General features: G+C 48.8%; 2 long non-coding RNA genes across 2 annotated transcripts in view; one reads left to right on the plus strand and one right to left on the minus strand.

The window, feature by feature from the left end:
- LOC128078338 (uncharacterized) overlaps positions 1 to 15,401 on the plus strand; it is a 95,930-nt gene that overhangs the window by 47,375 nt on the left and 33,154 nt on the right. The gene's annotated exons all lie outside the window — the stretch shown is intronic.
- On the minus strand, positions 10,625 to 11,201 carry LOC128078337 (uncharacterized). The gene is made up of 2 exons (XR_008205585.1): positions 10,830 to 11,201; positions 10,625 to 10,723 (listed from the first exon to the last, which is right to left on the minus strand). It is a non-coding gene; the product is annotated as an uncharacterized LOC128078337 (long non-coding RNA).

Below are 15,401 nucleotides of genomic sequence, written 5' to 3' on the forward strand. Positions count from 1 at the left end.
TGGCTCGTATTTAGTTATGCAGCTGTGTACTGTATGGTATGCTTATTGAGAACATGCAGCTTCAGCTATGTTGTCCAGGCAGAAAACACCAGGGGAAAGCAACAAGGATAAGATGGTATCATTAAATACAATGCAGTTTATGGCATTCATGTGCTGCACAAGCATTCTGACTATCAATATTGATCTGATGCTCTGAATGCGCAAAGGACTGAGCAGTGTAAATACTGTGATTGTATGCCTTTTGGCAGCAACTTGAATGACCTCAAAATAAGAAGGCCTGGCTTTTAAAGTTGTACTTAAGTTCAATCTGTTCTCATAAATGAAGGAACTAATCACTGGAATGAAATATACGTATGTATTTTGCTTGGTACACATCCAGAAGAAGGTGCATATAACTGCATATTCAGGCCATTTACTTTTAATCCACGCTGACAATATTGCCACCAGTTCTCTATTGGTCACAGTAAACTTTAGGCAATCGTGCTCTATTTCTTGTCCATAAAATTCCTCTCATTCACTTCCAAGGAAAGACTGGGAAGTCCTCCTGTTCTGTATGCTTTCTATTCATCTTACAGATTGCACTGGAATGATTAGACTGAAATTTCCTATTTATTCACAAACCAGCACAGGATGGGCAGTAATGCAAGAAACTGTCTCAGATTTGCCCAACTAGGTCTGATGATGTCAGCACAATTCAGTCTGTAGCACTGCAGTGCTGCCAATTTTTGCGTGTTGCCAGTCAAATACACTTCAGAAATAGTTGCAGAGGAGAGGTTTTTTTGTTTAAAATCCACCTCAGTGTGTGTGGGGGGAGGCAGTTCTTGGCCCTGGACTGCTTTGGCAGTCCCATCCAGTTTTCTCTTTAATGTTTTCCACATGTGGTTGTGAACTCCAGTGTCTGACTTCTTTTCTAAATATAGAGTCACCATTCTTTTAAAACAATTGATGCAATAAGTTCTCACTTGTTTTCAAGACTTTTCTTTCTACTTCTGCAACTATTGAGCATCTTTGTCCATTCTGCTTAGTCACTTTTCAAGTAACTTTATTCTTCTTTTTGTTTTACAGCGTTTTGGTGTAAGTAACTGTTTGGCTTTGAAGCAAGAAGTATGCTAACAAAGATTGCTTTCCTCCAGCAGTGGAGGAATAGCCACTGAGGGCTGAGCTGTGCCCCACAGCACAGAGCTGTTCTTCACGTGAGCACACCTTCTGTTTGCAGAACAAAGGTAGTAATGGTGGTGGTAGCCAGGATGAAGCTTCCTGTTCCTCAGTTCAATTCTGAGCACATAGCTGCTGTGTCTTCACTGTGCTACCCGGCTGTCAGCACCTTATGCACTGCTGCTTTTTAACCTGGTTAAACGGGATCCCCTGCAAGTGAATGTCTTGGTTTTGCCCCTAGCTAACGATGCTAGACTTTGACTCAGAGGTAAAAAGTGACCAAACGTAAGCTGGCAAAACAGCCAGCAGACTGAATGAGTGCTTTTTTTATTGGTGAGACGTCACGTCCTTATACTCTCTGTAGACTGCCTATGATTTCAGTAATATGCTTCAAACAAAATCTGAGTCTCTCAGCGGCTCTCATCGCATTGGCAGTGTTTTCCATTGTCAAATGTTCAGTGATTTATTACATAATTATTCAATTATGTGTAGATTTGAGTGTTTGGAGGCCTGCAGCAACCCCAAATTACTCCCCTTCCAGCACATTGGGGAAGCAAAACTGTAAATGGCACTGTAAAGCAAACAGTTCTGCTTGTAACAATTGCACAAGTCTGTAAATTGGCAGTTACACTTCATGATGGTCTTTCAAAAGCAGACAGTTCCTCCTGGAGAATAAATATGTACAGATACACAAAGTTATTTTAAAGTGGTCCAGGCTTCATCCTGCTAATGTAAGTATTCTTCTGCGTACCTAAGAGCAAGTTTCAAAAAATGATACACAGAGATAATAGCAGTCTTGCATGGATTTTGTTGAAAAACCCAGTGTTACACAACGAAAAGGATTGTTTATTTTCTTATCTGTATGGTTTAACAAGGCAAGTCTAATTTTGGGCCTATACTGTTGCAAATTACATATTCCACTATCTGTATTACTGAATTGATCTCACTGTTTAGTGCCATGGTGCTCTTTTCTGTTTTAATAATCACATAAAGTTGTGGAAAACTGCCACAATTGCAATAAAAAAGCAAGGCTGACAGATGTTTCCTGGTAGCTCTCTCCTAGGCTGCAGTCAACCTGCGTATACCCTTTGAAAATGTTACTGACAGCATCAGGGTTTCATTCTGTACAATTTAGTGCATGTGAGAGGATGAGGTGGTTAAAGTCAAAGGCTCAGGGTGTCAGTGGAATAGTCAGAAGTGGCACCTGTGCCACTATAGGTGCTTCTGTAGGAGTGCTGTGGGGTTCTCTGTTTTTGTTGGAAGGATTTCACAGCGGTTTGCCCCAGACAGAGAACAGGCTTTTGCTTTTTGTACTGGACCTTCAGCTCAACTGATTACATCGATTTCTATGTGTGCAGATGGACAGGAGCTTGCTTCACAGCAGACACGAAATTTTAGGAGTGTGGTATGCGTGGAGGTTGTGCAGTGCTGGTTTAGCATCATACATGTGGTCAGAGCCTCTTCTTTGAACCTCTCCACGTTCTTCAGGATGTGAGTGGGAGTTTTTTACCACTTACAAAAGCCTTAGGTGACTCCTGAAATATCTCTTACGATGAGCCTTCGATACCATTGGTTTCTCAGAAAAGAGTCCTGCATTTTAGGTAGGATGATTATGGAGAGCTGAAAATAAATGGTGTGGTACACAGCGCTTTAGAAATCTGGCCACAAGAGAACTGTGGTGTGATCCAGGACCTACAAGCTGCAGAACAGCGAGTGAGTTCTTTCATTGAGAGCTGTTTCTCTTCTGATGCAAGCAATAGTAATGGAAGCAGTGCCAAAATACAAGAGCAGGGAATGGCTTTTCTTACCAGGCACCCACTGTGCTGTGTGTGCATGCTAGTACTGATGAGAGAGACAGCAGCTCTTTGATCTGATATGAGCAGTTATGTTCACTGCTTTGACAGAGCTCCTCCCCTTCAGTAAGGACAGTAAATTTTCTCAAGAATTTTGAGATTAGGTAAACCCAGGAACACCACTTCTGGTGTGTGATTCGCTTACCTGTGCCCTCTTATGAGCTGTTCCTCTTGAATCTCCATTGGTCTGGGCAAGAAGTCAGGCTATAGGTTCTGGTAGGGATGCAGACTTCCTAGTGAAAGTGCAATAGCTGGTGGAATATATCAATCTTTTCTTACCATGAGTTCTTAGGAAGGTAGGAATTATGTACACTGCATGGGAGCTGGTGAACCTCGGATTGATCACCTGAGGCGAGCACTGAGTCAGCTGTGAGAGCACAGGTGAAGGCAGTTCAGCTTCAGAAGGCAATCCCCAGAAGGGCTGGAGCCTGGCTGCCCCTCTCCTGGACCCCATTTCTGTGCTCACTGCCACCGAGGAGGGATCTCTTTCTGGAGATTGCTGCTCGTGGAGTTTCTTGTGAGCCTACAACACTGGTTGTAGCACTTTCCGTTTATCTCTGATGATCTTTTCCAACGTGATAATCTTACCAGCCTAACTTCTCTCTATTCTATGCAACATCTGTATACTTGTTGATCATGCAGTACACATACCAGCGTCAATGTGGCCCCAATATGATTACTGGGGAAAGGAAGCAGAATCCATTAAGTGTACAGAATGCCTTTCCAATTTTACTGAAGCCTCTTTATAAGTAAGCTGCCTAATTATTTATGTCCGAGTGTCTCAGCAGTGCAACCACCAATGTCCTCACTGGGATGTAGTCCTGGCCAGGAATGCATGAGAGGAGGATGACAAATGCTGTTACAATGAGCAGATTTTTAACCTCTGCAACCAAACCATGAGCCTGAAGAAGGAAGGAGGAAATAAGAAATGCATAGTAAAGTTGGGGCAGCAGCTAACCTAAGCAAATTGCTGCCATTGTCATTTTCTTAAATGGGTTTATTCCAATTATGAATTCAGTCCCATAAGCTGCTGCCTTAAAAACAGAACAAAATATAACAAAAAACCCCACCAAAACAAAGGAAAAAACCAACCTCACCCACTCACTGACAAACCTTTTGAGAGGACATGCCAGTTTCTGTCTTTTTCAAGTTTAAATTTTGACATGTGGTTTAATTGTAAAGTAAAAAAGCCTCTCTTGCTTCCTTTCTAAGTAAGCTGTTCCAGTGTATTTCCTCTTGAAATGTGCTTTTCTTAGCTTTGCCTGTCATTTGTGGTAAACAGTCGAGTAGAAAAAAGTCTTTCTCTTTCTTCAACTGAACTGTAACTATTGCAATCCTCCATAACAGAAAAGGTTCAGGAAAACCTGGACTTTGTCAGCATCACACAAGATCTTGTGTGTGAAGACATTCAGAAATGGCTGATCTCACTTCTCTACTTGTCCATCATCAGAGCTGTGATGTCTGGGACAGGGGATGCCAGTAATGCTTAAGCAAGCCTGTGTTTCTCTGTACTGTGTAAACTTATGGATTGAGAGGCTGGGATGGTAATGAAGCTGAAGAGTAGAGTCTTGTTTCTAGTGAACTGAGAACAAACTGAGGTGTTACCAGAGTAAATTGTTTTATGACCTGGGGTTTTCTTGATCTAGGATAGAATAAAAGTATTTTGTTCTGAAGAGGAAGGCATGCAGTAAGGTCATAGTCTTGATACAATTTGAGGCAATGAAGCTCTGTAGTTTGACTATGTGCACATCTGGATCAGAGGCAGAGATGATTTAGACTCAAGAATGTTCTTCTGTATTGAATCGTTTTTAGGTGATGTCTTACTAAAGGCTAAATAGACCTCTCGGGAGCTCTTCTCAGTATGGAGACTTTGGGAAGTCTCCCAGAGGAGAAGCTTTGTTTCCCACTTTACTGATTAGTTCTTGTAATTGGATTTCAGGTTTTTGTACTGGAAGTGAAGTTTAGCTGCTGAAGGATTAAATGGGAGTTCTTGAAGCTGAAGAGATAAACATATGCTGGGATTGTTTTGTTTAAGAGATTCCTTAGTTTCTACCGAGGAATAAGAGGAATCCAAAAAATCTGTTTCACTTGGCTGTAACTTTCATGAATGCTAGAGGAGGTCCTGTAAGGGGGTGGAGATATTTTAGTCTTATCAGTTTGCCAAACTGATCCCTGCCTTGCTGAGAGCGGTCATTTCAACAAAGAATGGAAGTCAGCTCTTGAGGGAGCTGCAAAGGTATGACTTGAAGGAATACCTGACTCCCAACTAACTGTTCTACAGGTGATGGTGCACAGTATTATGTAATATCATTCAAATGTAATCCAAAGGCGGTGTGTGGTGACTCACAAATCTGTGTTCCCAGTTTTTATAAGGTGTTCTATTCAGGTGATCCTTTTCCTTTCAATACCGAAGCGCTTAAAGGAGCAAAAAGCCCTTATCCTGTTTCATGTCAATTATCTCCCCAGTCTAAATACAACTCCGGAATGGCTCTAGCTAATTTAGAAGTAAATCTCCAGGTGAATGAAAGAAGAAAAGAGGAACTGGAATATTCTGTAGGAGTATTTTTCATTCTGTGCATTTTCAAAGCGCAGACTCCAGTGTGCATTTAAGAAGCACTCATTACATGAGTCCTCCAGTGTGAATATTGTTGTGTTCGTTGAGTTGTTGTGACTGTTCATTTTAAGTCTCAAGGCCTCTTCATGCAGGAGCTAGCTGTACAGAGGTACAAGCAGGTGCAGTGACACTTACTGTTGATTTCTAAATTATGGGAGGATCAGAACATGAACACTGCGGGTTCTTAAATTACAGTGAGAACAAGAAGGGTAAGGCTGATTGGAAGCAGACAGCATTGCACGGAAAGTTCGCTTTTGCTCTTCTAATTAATGTATGCTATTCATTAAAATCTGGCTAATACACTGTAAAGTAGGCAGTGTAATCATTTGACACATCTGTTGAGAACTTGGCACTATCTCATCCTTAATGTTTTGCTATTTAAATATGTTTTGTGCATGTTTTGCTTTTCTTTTGAGTTGAACCTTAGCTCACACTACAAAATAGTTTATAAGTAAGATAAAAGAATAAGCCTGCTATACATACAGTACGTAAAATCTTTCACTAAGTACAAATAGAATTTAAAAGTGAAATTACTGAGGCAGCAAACACAGTTGATCACATTACACATAAGCAGTGCATTAAAGGCTAATGTTCTGTGAAAATATAGGAGTCAGAAGTACGCTTTGCTTGCCCAGTGCTACTCTGGAAAGTAGCAGTGATTTTATTTTTTTATTAAATGCAGCATATCACAGAAAAAAACCCTACACCTCTCTGCCTTCTTCAAGGGGGCCCTTAACGCTTCCATTCTGAAGAAAAGACACAAATGAAATCCTGTCTGAACTAGTTTAACCCTGTAAGCTGCACTGAGAGATAACTCAGTGCGCGGTGCCTAGAGCGACAGCGATCTGGGAAAGCCCTCTGGGGACACTTGGGAGGGAAGAGGAACAGTCACAGCAGTACCTCCCAGTGTCCTTGGGTTGTGAAAGGGCTGGGAATCTCTTGCTTCCTGCCCTTGAAATGAAATGGATTCTGCACGTCCTCGGGCCCGGATACATCTGAGCGGGATCACCAGAGGGAAGAAAGCTGAATGAGTTTTAGCACCTGACGCGGTCTCACACAACTCCTTGGACTCCTAGTTATTTCTGTGGAGTATCAAGCTTTGTAACATTAACAACAAGCATTCTTTAAAATAAAATGAACAATACCAGACTTTGCATGATTTGTGTCAGTGCTGACACAAGGCTTCTGGCAGTACGGAGGAAATGAACTTTTGCCATCCCAGAAATAAAGCATTTTTTTTCCCCATTAACGAAATGGTGAAGTGTGGGCTTAGAGCAGAGGCAGAGCAGTTCTGTTAAGCATCACACCTCCTGCTAAGCATGAGACATTGTGGTAGATGAGCTTTGCAAAGCCAGTTCCCTGTGGCTCCAGTTCTGTCCTCCCTGTTCCAGGAACAGCTTGCCCAAGCAGGCTGTGGATGCCCCATCCCTGCAGGCATCCAAGGCCAGGCTGGATGTGGCTCTGGGCAGCCTGGTCTGCTGGTTGGCGACCTGCACGCAGCGGGAGGTTGGAACGAGTTGAGCATTGTGCTCCTTTGCAACCCAGGCCATTCTGCGATTCATCTCGTGTACCGGTATCTCCCTCTGCAGGCCGAAGGGGAGGGATGGGAAGCGGGGTGCGTACCGAACTGCGTGCTGCAGGGAAAGGCTGCCGTCAGAGCCTCTGCTCCGGCTGTAGCAGTCTGGGCAAAGGAGCGCACAGCAGCGGCACTCGGGCTGCCCGCCGCGGATGCTGCTTAGCTCTGTGCACTGAGCCAGCTGGAGAGGACGCTATTTGAGGTGCTCGGTCATCACCAGGATTTTGGAGTGTGTGTTTTCCTCGTTTCTAAAAACAGTTCTGCCTGGAAAGCCAAAAGCTTCTACAGCAGCTGCAGAAATCTGGCTCGCTGCATGGGCAGTCATTCTGTGCTACCTCATGCACTCTTCCAGGTGGCATTAAGGCAGTAATACAGAACTTTGCCTATGATTTCATACCGCTGTTGGTGGTCTAAGCTGGTTCCTAAAAGTGCCTTTGAGGGAAAAGAGACACACAAATGAAATGAAGCGGTGAAATTGTATAGGCTGCTCCGGAAGTAATGCCTCCCATTTATTTCCATGGAAACTCCAGCAGGTGCAAAGAGCACAATAACACTATTTGATAGAGCAGATTTCAGTAAAAACAGTTTATTGGTGCAGTCACTACCATTAGCTATGCAATTTTGCCAGCAAAGAACAAGAGCCTGCATGACACACTGGTGAAAAATCTGCATGGCCACCCAGAATGTGGCTTTTCTTTCATGTCAGTGTTGCCACTGCTGAAATGCACCACCCTCCAAATCACTGTGCTCCCATCCACTGTTAGGTCTCCATAAACATTCACAGGAGTAGATGAATGTCCGCGGGTGCCATTTTTTCCTCATGGACAAAATCAATTCTGCTCTTTTGCTTTGTATGCACTTCTGTGTCAGATGCCATTCTGTCAGACTGCTCCTCTGCAGCCATCTGTTGAAGGGCAACAGCACGTAACAGATTATAGATGGGAAGGTTCAGCCTCTTCTGCCATCCCATCACAGATCTGCCTCTAACATCATGGGCCAATGCCATAAAATAGGCATTATTTTTGGAGCAGTCCTCAAACTGAATACAGAATACAGTATTTGTTTGGGTTAGTAACTTGCACAGTTGCTGTTGGTCCTTTATGTTCATTTTCATTTTGGTTCTGCAGTGAGATCTTTGTTTTAGAATAGTCACAACTCATCAGTCTTGTTTCAGGATCTCACTGCTGTTTTAAGATTCCTGCTTCCCAGTCTCAGTTTGTTATTAATTTGGAATTTTTTTCTCCCTAAGGAAATAATCCTTAATGTTTCAGCTGAATACAATTTCCTCTGCAGGGAGGTGATATCACAGAACATCTTTAACTGCTTTTACTGTGTTATAAATTTTCCGGAGCAGTAACAACTGATATAAAAATGGTGTAACAAAGTCAAAGTCTGCCTCTCATCATGAAGTCCCTTATGATGGTATAGTGCAGAAATGTCCAGTGGAACGCAGCTACTGAGCACTGTAAGAGCTAAGATTTTTACTTTTCAAAGTTGGGAAGGAAGAGTTGCAACTCATGCTGAGATCTCTGTCATGCTGAGTTGCAGCTGCCTGGTGCTTTTGAAGGCTCTCTTTGCTGTAGAGGTTCGATGTACATTTCATAACAACAAGGGTTTACTTCATTGCCCCGGGCCAAGGGCTATGTTAGTTTTGTGCTGGAGGAAGAACCAGCCTGCTGTGCTTCCAAAAGCAGCCTAACTCTGAAGTAAGGAGCTTCGTAGAGGTTATTTTATCTTTCTGCCACCGCAGGGAAGCGTAGTATCTTAGAGTACACTGCTGTAAATAGTATTTCAGGACAACCAAACAAGGAATATATCGTGATGAAAGGATGGAGGAATGGAGGCACTGCCTGCTGTGGGAATTGGAGAATGGTGGTTTTCAGTGCACTTTCTCTCGAAGCCCGCTTTAGGTTGCGTGCTGCTTCAGCAACATGGCACTCCTATGTTTAACCATGCTCAAAATGCTACTGAAAAGTAAACAAAGCAAAACCAAACAAGTATCTTTTTCTGACATATCTGGTACTAAGGCTGCTTGTGCAAGATTGAATAAAATCAAAGTGGCTGATAGGTCAGTTAGAGACTTTGACATGTGGCTCTTAGTCAGGATGTGACCTGTTGTTTGACATCATCGTTATTAGTCTAATCTGACCATCATTCAGCCACAATATGCATTAGAATCAGCTAACGGACTAGAAGTACTCACAGTCTAACCACGTGCTTTGGGGACTAACCGTGCTTTAAGCCGTGCAGTCTAACTGTGCCGTGCCTTACAGGCTGTTTGCCATCAAGTGGCTTAGATAAGTTAATGTTAGAAGGCTGTAAGCTGTAAAGTTGATTCCTCTTGAAAAAATAGCTGAAGGGCTGTTTCTGTTTCAGCTCAATGAGGTGACAGAGCATGAAGAGGAAGTGGAGAGATTAAAGAGTGTTGGAAAGTGCGAGCAGCAGATGGCCTGGTGCAGGGGCTCCCTGCCGCAATACGAGGGGCAGTGCGGCGATGCGCCCACGGAGTGCTGGACCCCTGCCCTGCCACCATCATTGGCGCTGAAGGAGGTGGCAGGGCAGGGTGAGCAGCGGCACAGCAGCAGGAAGGATGTGGCCGAGGAGCAGAGCTGAGCAGCGCGCAGGAGGAGATGCCGCGAGCTTTGCCTTGGGGTCTGGGAGTCCTTCTCAGGGCCCTTCAGCCCATCCCCATGTCCCCCCCAGTAAAATTAAACTGTGTCACCGTTTCCACTGGGACAGAGTTGAGTTTTCCTTCTTGGCATCTGGTGCTCTCTTTTGGCTTCAGGAGAAACACAGAGTGTTGATAACACGGCAGTGTTTCTAGCTGTTGCTGAGCAGTGCTGCACTGAGCTGCAGGCGTTTCAGCTTCTCAGCCCGTCGTGGTGTCCTGCTGGAGAGGGGCTGATGGGGCACCAGGAGCTGGGAGGGCACAGAACGGGGACAGCTGGTGGCAACTTAGGCATGGGCTCCGTTGCTCGTGCAGGACAGAGAGCTTCATTGTACGTGCTCACAGCCTTTTATAGCCCCGCAACAGCCCCTTGGCTTCGGGTGTATTTACATCTGGCAGCAACGTCTTCATTGCAAGCTCTGTTTTGCCAGAGTGAGAGATGGAAATAAGAATTCAGGGGAGCAAAGATCCCTGGATTTGTTTTAGTATCGTGATGCTGGTGTGTGGCCAACCGTACCGTGGGGCGCATCAGGCCCGGCACTGCCCAGGAAAGGACTGTCCCGCTCTGCTCTGCCGCGCCGCTGCAGCCCGTGAGATGTCCGACGCCGCTTCCTGAAGCGGCCGCGTTGTCCTTGGGATCTGTGCCCAGCGCTGCCCACAGCCTGCCCTGCTGCGCTGTGAGAAGGCAAGTCCCAGCCTGGGCTCAGATGGCTGCAGGCCCTCGTTGCTCTCGGTTCCCGAGGCTTCCAAGGTAACGCTTTGGCACCCCCCGCTTCGCCAGGTGCCGCTCCCTGCATCCCCTTGTCTTGCTGATGCACTGCTGCTCTGGCAGTCCCTGTGCCTTCCCTGAGTGGCGCCTTGTGGAACACAGAAATGACACGCGGGTTTGGTACGCGCTAAGGGAAGAGGAGGAGCGGAAGCTGCTCCCAGCTGGGCGTCACAGCAACCCCCATCCCGACCCACCTCGGTTCCACCGGTGCCCCTGTGTAATGGGGTTGAGGCTCTGGGACTCGAGGGAGAGGTGCGTGAGGATGCGCTGGGAGGCCCACCCATGAGGTTTCCTAGGGCGAGGCGGCTGACTGATTTCTCCACAGAGAATTCAGGAATAAATACTTCTATCCCTGGATGGCTGCAGTCCTGGTTGGTAAATGGAAATGGATGATTGTGTCCATACTTACCTATTGAAAGCAAACACCAGTGGAGCCACCCCCAATAAAAAATGGATAAAATGATGGTGTTAGAGGAGGTGGGGAATGAAGAAAGGGAAGAAGAGGAAGATGTCTATGAAACTGTACCATAGGAAAGAATTGAGAAGATTTGAGAACCTGAAGCACTCAGGCAGAGAGGACCCAGGGGAGGAAGAGATCAGAGTCGGATAATAGGGCATAAAAGATGTCGCGCTGTCTCTGCAGGGCATTGCCACTGTGAATAAAGTCTGCCGGTATCACAGGTACCGTCCTGACAAATTATTTGGGTACTCCAGTTGTTGGGACGCACACTGGGGAGAACATTGGAAAGGCAAAAGCCCGGAGCTTGAACTCAGCTCGGCTGAAGAGAGGGCAGAAGAGAGAAAACCCTTTTTTAACACGTATCTTAACGGTCAAAGGAGAGAATCTCCCTCCTGTACCTTGTGCGGCAGGAACGTGACCGCTGAGGGTAAGGAAAATGTTCTCGGCGCCTTCTTTGCAGCGGTCCGTGTCAGGCAGAGCCGTTTTCCTCGGCGTTCTCTACGCCCTGACCGACCGGCCCTGCCGCTCGCGTTCCGTCACGAGGGAGCCGGACTCAGCCTGCCGGCCGCACTGTTCGCTTTTCCTCCGAACGCGCTTCCAGCGGCCGCCGTCGGACAGAAGGGCGGAGCGCCCGCAGGAGCGCCGAGCGAAGCAGAGCCGCGGCCTGCGCAGGAGGCGGGGCGGGGCGGGCGCAGTGAGCATCACCGCCCGCCTGACGTCATCGCGGCGCGCCGGCGGCGTTTCCGGCCGGCCGCTCGGGGCCGCTCGGGGCCGCTCGGGGCCGCTCGGGGCCGCTCGGGGCCGCTCGGGGCCGCTCGGGGCCGCTCGGGGCCGCTCGGGGCCGCTCGGGGCCGCTCGGGGCCGCTCGGGGCCGCTCGGGGCCGCTCGGGGCCGCTCGGGGCCGCTCGGGGCCCATGGCCGCGCGTGCCGCGCTGCGCCAGACCGCCCGCCTGGCCTCCTCAGGCGCCCTGCTGCAGGTACGGGCCGCCGCGTCCCCCCCCGTCCCCTGCCGCTTCTCGCCCTCCTCGGCGGCGCCCTGGCGGCCGGCCCGGTCCCCCGGCGGCGCTTCCCGCCCCGCTTCCTCCGCAGGTGCTGTTCCGGGCGGCCGCCTTCGGGCTGAACGCCCTGACGCTGCGCCGCCTCTCCAGGGAGCTCGTCGGCGTCGTCGGCGTGAGGTGATCGCCGTTCCGCCTTCCGGCCGCCTCGCGTGGCCGCGTTCGGTTCCGCGCGGCGGGACGGGTGAACGGCGGGCCCCGCGGAGGCGGCGAGCGAGGGACCGATCGCGCGTTTCCCCTCCCGTCTCCTGCAGGCTGACTCTGCTCTATTCCACGGCCGTCTTCCTGGCCAGGGAGGCGTTCCGCAGGGCCTGCTTGAGCGGCGGCGCGGAGCGGAGCTGGGCCGCGACCATCAACCTGCTGTGGCTGACGTGAGAGCTCCCCGGCCGGTCTTTGCCTTCTCGCTCTTGTCCGAGAGCTCGCGCGGGGAAGGCGTTCGCGTCGCCGGTTCTACTCTGAGAGCGGCGCCGTTTCAAGCGCGAGCGGCCTTGTGGGAGCGATACGAGGCGCGTTGTGGCTGCGAGTCGAACGTCGGGCGGCTCGGGGATGTGAGAGCGGGGGCTCGGATTCGCCCCGCCGCGGGGCCGTGAAACCTGCCGCGCTCCGGCCGAGGGCGCGGGTCCACCGCGTACGCCGCTCGGAAGTGTACTTGAATTGATCTTCGGTTTTTAAGGTGAACTCAACTGCTTTATTTACTGGATGTGTATTCGTTTCAAGAGGGTAGGGAAAGATGAGGGGAAAGAGGAGAAGAGATGCTTTGTGTGAAACGGAGATGCTTCCAGAAGTAGATGTTTATCTTCAGGTGTTGCTCTGACGGCCTTTGAAGTCCTGCTTACAAATACGCAGGTTTATTCACTTCTCTGTTGCGAGAAAGGAAAACAAGGTGTTTGGAAAATAATGTGGAACTGCTGTTGTCTGGGGAGGTTCATGTTCAGGTTTAGAGGAAGCAAACTCCAACTCTCATGAGCTGGATCGCGTTGCTGAGGAGCGGTTGCAAAGCTTGTGACGCCGTGAGGCTGGCCTGGTGTTAACTCTGATTGCCATTTCTCTCTGCATTTTGGGTGTCGGTCTGCACGGGAGAGCTCTGCCAGCGTGGAGATGACCAACGTAGTGCCTAGAGCTCAAGGTCCCAAATGCTGTGAATGTGACAGCGCGCCCTTTCCCTGACGTGCCAGCTGAGCCCTGGCTCCTGTGGGCCGTGGGGGATGGTGTGTTGCTGTCCATTCCAAGAACAAGAAGTAGATCTGGCACACAGAGGTAGGCCGGTGTTTGAGAAGTGCTCTGTAAAATCACGTTCTTGTTTTCTGCTCTGTGCTCTGCTAGTCTCAGCTGTGCCCGGAGCTCTGTACGCAACGGAATCCAGAGAGGACTCGAGGATGCAGTCATGCTGCTGTCATACGTGGGGTGGGAACGGGCTGCCCTGCAAGTGTTGCGTGGGGCAGCTCCTGGTGTGGACAGGAGGACTGACGGTAAAAGAGAGCTGTGTCTGTCTCTGTTGGGTCGTACAGAGTAGGGGTAGTCTCGTTGCAGTGGGTGCCGTTTGTTAGGCAGTGTAAAAGGTGCATTTCTTCAGACGTGCTTACAGGAGGCTCTGTGCCATCAATGACAGGGGGAGCGTGTGTGGTTGTGTAAGTGCCTTTCTTTCGCAGCACTGAATGCCCTTCAGGAAACGGAATAGAGAGGACAGGGTTAGTTTGCAATCTGCGTGCTCGGAAGTTGCGGGGAGCTCAGATCAGAGCTCCTGCTCTTCTCAGCGAGCCCTTGCTCACAGACATCCTCCTCCTGGTGAGTCCAGCTGCAGCTCCGGCTGTAGGGCTTGTCAGTGCAGGGTGGCCTCGTCTGTGCCCACAGCACCACGCTCCAGCAGGGGAGAAGCACTCGGTGATGCAACCAGGCAGGGCTCAATAACAGGATGGTTTTATCGCATGGTACCGCTTGTGCTGAAGTGATGAAACTGTGCTTCTGAACTAGACTTGACTTGAATTTAAAAAGTGTTTTATCCCAAGTGCTGTCTGTATATTTAAATCTAAGTTAGAGATCAAACAGTTCTGCAGTTGTTATTTAGAAGGGATATCGCAGTATTGACAGTGCGGTTTAAATGGTGGCATTCATTTGTAGTAAGGTTGAAGAGCTCCCACGTCTGTCTTTCAGACCTCAAAGATGGACAGTAATGTAATGGGAATCCTTGCTTCGTACGGCAGGTTTCCTCTGCAGTTCTCTGCAATAAAATGATGCTTTTAGGACAACAGTTGCTTTAGTAACGGGAGCAGACTTTGTTGTCTGGATGCTCGTCCCCTTGTCCGGGTGATTCATGCACCTTGTGAGCAGTTCAGCCTGCAGCAGGAATCTGAGCTGTGATCTCTATGTGATTGCTGCTAGAGCAGCAGGGACCACACTGGAGGCTTTGTGGTGTAGATGTTGGTTTTATTTAGTATTGTTCTTACTTGAGCATTTCACCAGTTGGACTCGTGTCTTTGTGTCCCGTGATAGATGACTTTTTGAAGAAGTTTAAGCGATGAATGTTATTGGAAGCCCCATGGAAAATTGGCAGTAGTGTATCAGGCATATATTTGTTGTCCATATGGTCCACAGCATTTCTCATTCCCAGACGTTTTTCCCGTCCTTCATGCCTGCTTCTGCAGCTCATCAGTTCCTTTCTGCCTTGCAGAGGCTTCTTGTGATGCTCAGTTGGCTTTTTGCAAAAAACAGAGAGGATGTTCAGAAAAACAGGCAATTGTTAGGGCTGTGGAATCCACTGCTTGCGATGGAGGGGTGAACTGATGAGCAGATATGGGTTGGTCCATTTGACACACGATGGAAAGAAAAGCAGCTGGTGCTTGCTGGCAGTGGCCGAAAGCATGTGGCAGCGGCAGGGAGCGCTGCACGTGCCGTTCCTCTCAGGGCAATGCTGATCTCCTGGGTGTTTTTCCATTTCCCGCAGAGAGAAGACAGGCACTGGCGCTGAAGGAGGTGGCAGCGCAGGGTGAGGAGCGGCACAGCAGCGGGGAAGGATGTGGCCGAGGAGCAGAGCTGAGCAGCGGGCAGGAGGAGATGCCGCGAGCTTTGCAGGGCACTCAGCTGTCTGCCCGGGAGGAGCGCCACCTCCTCCACGCGCTGCGGAGCCTGGAGAAGAGCTGCCTCAAGTCTCCTCGTGGTGGACGTGGCCTCCTTTCCTGCAGGATCTTGAGTATCTGAAGGGCCAGCGAGGAGACGGATGGAGTGGGGTCTCGCTGCGCTCTCCGAAGGCCTGA

Source organism: Tympanuchus pallidicinctus, unplaced genomic scaffold, assembly GCF_026119805.1.
Source record: "Tympanuchus pallidicinctus isolate F22 unplaced genomic scaffold, pur_lepc_1.0 scaffold17, whole genome shotgun sequence".
NCBI classification, from domain to species: domain Eukaryota; kingdom Metazoa; phylum Chordata; class Aves; order Galliformes; family Phasianidae; genus Tympanuchus; species Tympanuchus pallidicinctus.